This window comes from Mustela nigripes, chromosome 1 (genome assembly GCF_022355385.1).
Source record: "Mustela nigripes isolate SB6536 chromosome 1, MUSNIG.SB6536, whole genome shotgun sequence".
Lineage (NCBI taxonomy): Eukaryota > Metazoa > Chordata > Mammalia > Carnivora > Mustelidae > Mustela > Mustela nigripes.
In genome coordinates this window covers 200,314,303-200,322,749 of record NC_081557.1, presented here as the reverse complement: position 1 = coordinate 200,322,749, position 8,447 = coordinate 200,314,303, and positions in this window count along the sequence as shown.

Here is an 8,447-nt window from a genome sequence, read left to right as displayed (position 1 = left end):
TTTTGTGAACAAATTTTCCCACATTAAGGGTCTCTAGTGTGTGTTCTGCCTTGTCCTTAACTGAAACCTAACATCCTCTCCCTTACAAAGACAACTTGCTTTAAACCTCTATGAAGTGAAAGGTGCTCATTTTTGCACACTTCATCTCTTGGTTAGAAGGTATGGTCAGTCCTCTTGTTCCCCTGTACCTCACTCAGATAATTATTCTTCCTTTCTTTATAGCCATACCACTTTTTTTCCTTCGTTATTGCTATTTTTTACCCTCTCCTTATTGGTGGAAAACTTTGGAACCTGACTTCCAACTTCTGCTATCACCCAGAATCACACTAACATCCAAACCCATTCATTCTTTTGGGTTCTTGATTTCAACTCCACTAGTCATCACCTCCACTACACTACAGACATTCTCTCTCATGACCACATGCCAGGTTTTGTCATCTACTTAACCACTGAAATCCAAAATTCAAACTATCTAACGTCCTACTTTACCAGTTCTCTCAATTTTCCCTTCCGATGAAGATTTCAAATCTCTTAACTCTTCTATTTGCTCTCTAGTGATTATCTGTTTTCTTCCCTCCTCTTTTCCCCCAGTTTATCAAACACAGTTCATCTTACCAATCACAATTTGCCTTATTTTCTTTCTTAGCAAACCAACTGGAACATTCCCAGTTCTGTTAATTCAACAGCTTGCCTTTTCCTTTTCACACATAACTTAGTGTTGTTAAGGGGAAACATTTTTACACAAAATTTACACAACCATGATTTTACTCCAAATACGGAAGTTACAAACCTCCACAAGGCTCTCAAAATTGCCTTTCAATCCTCGTATATTTTCCTAATCAGATCTATCATTCCCATCGTCTAAATTATTTTATTCAATCTTCTCCCCTTTCCTCCACCTTCCATCACTGTTTCCATCAATTTTATTGATTATATTTCATATATTTTGTATATTTCATTATATTTCATTGAATGCTCCTGACGTTCTAATTGCTTTACATACATAGTACTAACTCCTAAGTTTACACATGAGGAAACAAGCAGAAAGACTGTGAAACTTGCCCCAAGTTTACACAGGTGGTTTGGCTTGGGGCATTGCCTGTTGCAGCAATTCTTAAAACTTTTGGTCTCAAGACCCCTAAAAAACTCTTAAAAAACTGAAGACTCTAGCAACTTGTTTAGGTGGGCTATATCTATTGGTATTTACCAGTGAAAAAATTAAAGAGAAAAAATTTATTAATTCATTAAAAGTAATACATCTCTTACCTCTTAGTATAAATATTTTTTCAAAAAAAGTTATATTTTCCCAAGCAAAAAATATACAAAAATGGCACTGCTTTATAGTGTTGCAAATGTCTTTAGTGCAAAGCTTGATAGAAGGTAGGTAAATTCTTTTTCTCATCTTCGACTTAAGACCATTCCACTGAGAAATTTTTTTTTATGTTCTCATTTTCCCAATATACAATTAGCCACAGAAATTGTAAAGAACCCTCTGGGAAAGGACTGGGGGAACCATTACAGTGTGCACCATTATGAAGTTTGCGTTTTTCCTCCTGGGGATCTGCCTTTTTTGCTGTCAGTGGTTTTGAGATCCCAAAACTGGCTCAGACTTAAAATTTGAGTAAAGAATCATGACTCATTATTGGAGTATTGTTCTCAAGCTCATACTGAGAGCCTGTTCCTATTGGGCTTGCTCATACACTCCCTGTTTGTGCACTCCCTTGATTTATTTTGATCATATGCACTGGGCAGGATTCTTGTCTGCTGCCTGGGGCACTGTATTCTTTTAACCATCTCCCTGATCTGCTGAGGGTCAGAGTGCTCTCCCTTGCTGCCACTCTGCCCTTGCTGGTGATTATAACAATTGTGCCAGGAGGAACCTGGATGGCTCAGTTAAGCGTCTGACTCTTGATTATCACTCAGGTTGTGATCTCAGGGTCATGAGATGGAGCTCAGCCTCTGACTGGGTATGGAGTTTGCTTGAGATTCTCTCACTCCCTCTGCCATGTCCCCCACCTCTCTCTCTCTCCCCCAGGAGGGAGGCTGGGGATGGCTCCTGAAGGGATTACTAGTTGTACTATGAGGAAGAAGCCTCTGCATGGTATTTAAACAAGGTATAGGTGGCGGGGATGCCACCCGCTAATCAGGAATATGGGACCATGTTTAGAAACAGAGGGGTCAGGAGAATCTGGGCATTCAAGATTTTCAGGTTGTCACAACCCAGCCCACTGCATCAGAGCCTCTTTCTTTACAATCCAGCATTCTGACCTTGGCATAGCCGACCTAGAGGAGCTGCATGGTTGTTAATCTCCTTTGGAACTCTGCCACACTTATGATTTAGTGCTGGGCCTGTTCCTCAGCTTTTTCTGCCCTCCCACTGCAGGAGATGAAAACCTCTTTATTTGCAACCAGAGAAGATTTGTGAATTTTACTCTTAGATTTTTAATAGCCCTTAACCATCCCAGTGTTTGGGTTTTTCCAAAGAAACGATTTTGCTTAGCAACAGCCAATTCCTCTGTCCTTAAGATGACAGTTTCCTTCATATTACTTAAATGTACCCACTAGTATATTATCTTTCATTAGAACGCATCCCAGTTCACTAATGATGAAAGTTTACCTATTGTTCTGTTACCTTGTGCCGAGGTACGTCTGTCCTTTATTTCTCACCAAGGAGAAGATCCTCACTGATGGTCAGGTGGCCACTGATTCAAATCAAAAATCTCAGATTAGCTTCAACTTTCTTGAATCATCCCTAACATTAACTATCTTTGATTGGTTTCTCTGGCAGCATACTCCGAGTCAGGGGGAAGTATGGAGAGTTCCTAGGGGGGTGCTTTAGGAACAACAGCTGAGGAATGGATGGTAGTAGGACTGGACAGAGAAAAGAGCTGGCCTATACTTTAGTCTCAGTAAAGACCTCAACTTTGAATCTGGGATGTCCCTTCAGACTTGAGGCAAGAGGACTCGGTCCTTCTATACCTGTGACAGTCATCAGATGTGAGTTGGCAAGGAAAATGAGTATAACCCTGGACTAGATTACTACTGAAGGCTGACAGCTCAAATTTGTTAGCTCATTGAACTCCCAGCAGCTCAGAGAATAACTCCTATGTTTCTGAAGAGAAATATGGGTGATGCCTCCCAATATTCACTATAAAAAGTGATGACAAAATAAAGAAATATTCTGACAAAGACAAAGAATCTTTACCATTTGCAAACCCTCATGGAAAGAATTCCAGAGAGTCTACTTCAGGAAAACAAAAATAAAATTCAGGAGGGGGTGATGCCCAAAGCAATAGTGTGTAATCGATTCATTTAACATATAGGGTAAATCTAAAACATCTGTATAAAACAACAGAACTGTAATAAACAATTTTGAATATGAAAACTATAAGGAACTGAAATTGTCTCTAAATTCAATGCAATTCAGAAGTGCCTGGGTGGCTCAGTCAGTTAAACATCCCAGTCTTGATTTTGGCTCAGGTCATCATATCAGGGTCATGAGATGGAGCCCCATGTTGGGCTCCCTGATCAGTGAGGAGTCTGCCTGAAGATTCTCTCTTTCCCTCTCTCCCTCTTTCTCTCCCTCTCTGTCTGCCACTCCCCGCACACACCTTGTCTTGCTAAAATAAATAAATCTAAAAAAATAAAAATATATTAAATGCAATTCAAACAAATCCTGACAGGGACTTTTTCATGGAATTTGATTAACTGATCCTAAAATTCGTGTGGGCGAGTAAAGAACCATGAACATCCAAACCCATTTTAAACACCAGCAAAAAAAGGATACCTTTATTATAAAGTTCTAGTCATTGAAACAGTGTTGTATAGAGTCAGATATTGAGAACTAGACAAATATTACTGAAAAGAAATAGCAGATAGAGACACGTAAATTTGGATACTTGATAAGTGGTATTGTTTCATTAGTATCAGTGAGAGGCATGTTATTCAATAAATGGTGTGGAGACTATTGGCTATCCATATGGAGGAAACCAAATTAGATCCCCATTTAACAGTATATATACAAACACAGTCCAGGTGGATTAAAGACCTAAACATACAAAGCAAAAAATGTAAAACTCTTATAAGTGTAAGAGATAGCCTTTATGATATTGAGGTATATATGATTTCTTAAATAAGATATAAAAAAGTAAAAAATTAAAGAAAATAAATAATGGATGTAACTAAATTAAAGATTAAAACTTCAGCATAAATGAAGTCACCAAAGTGAAAAGGCAAACCAAAAATTGAGAAATAAGTTTGGCACCCATCTAACTGACAAAAGATTTATATGTAGAATAAATTAAGAACCACCATTCAGTGAAAAAAGATACAAACAACCCAAAAGAGTAATAGGCAAAAGATAAAAACAGGAGATTTTATAGAAAAAGAGATCTAAATAGCATTGAAAATATCCAATTCAATACCACAATAGAATATCATCTCACACTCATCAGATGGGCCAAAATTAAAGATCCTGGAAAGTCTAAAAATTGAGGAAAGGTGGAGAAGCATATTTTAAGCAATTCTGGTGGTAGCATAAATTTTAAACCCATAGCATGTTTTAATAGCAATTTAATAGCAAAAAAATTTAAACTACCTATATTTTATTAGGGAAAGTAATAAATTATATGCTGTTTATGTAGTAGTTAAAATTCATGAACTTAATCTATAAGCATCAACATGGGTAATCCCAAAGCATTATGTTAAAGCAAAATCTAATTGAAATATTATTTAATAAAATCGAAAAAAGAAACAATTGTATACATTATTTATGGAGGAATATATACCTACTAAAAGTATCGAAACATTCACAGAAATGATACTAATTTCAGATCGTGATTATCTCTGGTGAGGAAAAAGAGAACAGATAGTTGTGAGGCATTAGCTATCCTTTCATCAGAACTATACTAGTCAAAAAACGTAAGTAATACTGTAAGCAGAAACAGTTAGGGGCCCCCGGAAAAAGAAAGATGAGACATAGGAAAGGTCATTTTAGGCCCCTGACTGGCACTACCTGCCCAAAGCACATTTCTTGCAGAACTTCCTAGGATATATTGAAATTACAGAAGGAAAGTCCCCAATAGATAATAATTTTAAAGGAACAAGAGAATGTAAGAGCCAACAGCCACTATCAGGTCAGGAAATAGCCTAACCACACCAGGGACATTAAATCAGTGGCATGGCCATGGTGAGTCCCATTCCCCAGCCTTGGTCCTTGAGTTAGTCTAAGAAAGAGTTCAGGGCCAAACTCTCAAGTTTAATATCAGTTTGAGCAAAAGTACACTGTTGAGATATGAGAGTGGGCAGGCCAGAGGTGGCAGATGAACCAGGGGTTCTGTGTGGATAGGTGATAGCTAGGGCAGTGTCTAAGACTGTGGCCAGTCATCTAAAGGACTCCCCCTACTGGTTGTGGTGGGGAGTTTTTGGCCTTCTATGTCCCTTGTCAGAAACTGTTATGGCAGCCATTCTCTCTGGGGAGGGGAGGCATTAAAATCACAATATAAATGTATAATAAAGCTATAGGTTACTGTAGGGCAGTGGTCATAGGGTGCATCCCCTGGGGTCTGAACAGACTTTTTGGAACTTGGCTTCAGCCCTTTTTAAAATTTTACTTTATTTTTAAGCAATCTCTACACCCAACATGGGGCTTGAACCTACTACCCCAGGATCAAGAATCACATGCTCTACCAACTAAGCCAGCCAGGTACCCTGGGCCTCAGCCTTTTTATCAATTTGAAAGCACTTGTTCCCTGTTCATATCTGTTACCTGCCTACTGTATAAGTACAACCCCCAGGGCTGGTTCAAAAGTGAAGACTGACCCGATGCACATTCTTAAGTTATCTTTCCAGCATCGAAAGCCCTTTGAGCACTCAGGTTCCCAACCAACTAAAGCCAGAAATTTTCTGCTGACCCTTGCTGATGAGGCTATTGTGACTCCAACCTGGATTCTGTCACCTTAAGATGACTTTTGCCCCTACTTTATGTGAAATTCCCCATTTGCAAGCCCCATTGTGAGTAGACATGTACCTTTAGTTTGAAACTTCCCCAGTTTGTTGTTCACAGTTTGAGAAATATTCCCACTGTTCTCCTTTACTTGTTGCAAGTAAAACCCTTTCTTTTCCTATTCTTTGACTTGGTTGTGTCTTTTGGTTCGACATCCACCAACAGGTAAGACCAATTTTGGATAACAATGCCACATTTACCAGAATGGCTTAAATTAAAAAGACTGACAAGTCCAAGTGTAGATAAAAATGTGGAGCAACAGGGGGAGCCTGGGTACTCAGTTGGTTAAGTATATGACTCTTGATTCTAGCTCGGGTCTTGATCTCAGGGTCATGAGTTCAAGACCCATGTTGGGCTCCACACTGGGCATGGGGCCTAGTTTAAAAAAGGGTAGGGGGAGATTCTAAAAAAAAAAAAAAAACACTGTGGAGGATCCAGAAATTTCATTCTATTTGGGAGAGTGTGAATTTGGGCTACCTCTTTGTAAATTATTTAATATTATATATTAAGTCTATACCTGATTTACTAAATATTAAAATAAAGATGTTTATTGCAGCACTATTTGTAATTAACCCTAAAACTAGAAAAGACCCAATTGTCCTTTAACAGGTAAATGAATCATGATTTATTCATACAACAAAATGCTGTACGCTAACAAGAATGGATGACCTGGGGGAACCTGGGTGGCTCAGTCAGTTAAGCATCTGCCTTGGGCTTAAGTCCTGCTCTTAGGATCCTGCGATCTTACCCCCATGAGGCTCCCTGTTCAGCGGGGGAGTCTGCTTCTCGCTCTCCTTCTTCTTACCAACCTCCATGCCCTTCCCCACCCCACCCCCCGCTCCTGCACTCTGTCTCTCAAATAAATAAAGTATTTTTTTTTAAATCAGATAAATGTACTGTATGGTGACTAACATAACATAATTTTAAAAATGGGCAAACTACAACTTCATATAACAATATGGATAAATTTCACAAAAATAATTTTGGGAGGGAGGCTAGGGGCAGATCCTGAAGGGAGTACTAGTTGTACTAGCAAATGAAGCTAGCAAAGAAAAGAAGTCATCAGTGAAAAAAGAATTACATGATAATTCTGTTTATGTAAAGTTAATGAATTGTCTAAACCTATGTGTTTAGAAGTCTATAGTGATTATCTTTCTTACAGAACAAGAATTCAACCGAGTAAAGCTAGAGATCAGATCAGCTTTATTCAGTGATTCATGAATAGGACAGCTTCCAGCTCCGAGAAGCCATACAAAATGGGAGGCTTCTATAGGCAGAAATGGCTGGATAAGGGAGTTATTAGCAAAAAAGAAAAAAAAAAAAAGAGAGAGAGAGAGAGAGAGCGCGAGCGAGAGAGAGAGGATTGGTTCAGGCAAGGTCATCTTGGGGGGAGGAGCAGGGCTTCCAGACTGATTGATTTAAAACTACACTTCTGGGAGTGGCTGAAACTACAGTTAGGTTAGGTATTAAGTCACAGTGGGATGTATGTTAAGATGTGACTTCATTTGGGGCCTGTTGTTTCTTTTTAACACTTGCAGGAAAAGGTAGTGACTGGAAAGAGTCATAAATGGGAGTACTGGAAATATTCTATTTACAACTACGTGCCAACTGTGAACAGTCATCTGTAAATTTATGATTCATGTCATACACATGCAGTGTTTTATTACAAGTGTTTTAAAGGAATACCAATTAAAAATAGCAGCAGAGAATCTGGATGAAAAATGTTTTTTAAAGATTTTATTTATTTATTTGACAGACAGAGATCACAAGTAGACAGAGAGGCAGGCAGAGAGAGAGAGAGGGAGGCAGGCTCCTTGCTGAGCAGAGAGCCCAACTCGGGGCTCCATCCCAGGACCCTGGGATCATGACCTGAGCCGAAGGCAGAGACTTTAACCAACTGAGCCACCCAGACGCACCTGGATGAAAATTTTAAAAGAAGCCATCTACAACAGTTCTTCCAATACTTCCTTACTGTGGCATAAATAAAAAATAAAACTTACAGGGCACACAAGGGTAAACAGGACAGGTCTATTTGTTGCCAGAGGTAACTCCCGTAGGGGTCAAGGGCAGGCAGCCCCAAGATGGGCCACTTTGGCATATTGATTATTTTAAATAAGAGTTAGTTAGGAGACTGCCTATCCAGGGACATCCAGACCCTCTTCTGTCTCCCAGAAGCAGGAGAAAAAAAAACTCCACTATAAAAGATAACCTCCCTGTATCAGGGGGTATAGAGCCATCCTTATGACCAGAGTTGGGAAATTTAGTGCAGGGAAGGCTTTATAAACAACCCTTGTTACTTTTTACTAATTTACTAATTTCTAATTTACTATCTGAGTCCAAATTCTGTTTAGAATTCCTTGTTGATTGGAGCTCCCAAAGTTAAGTTTTCTCTGTTGTGTCAATTCCTTGAAGATCTATGGTGTCTTCTTTAAAAAATATAAAT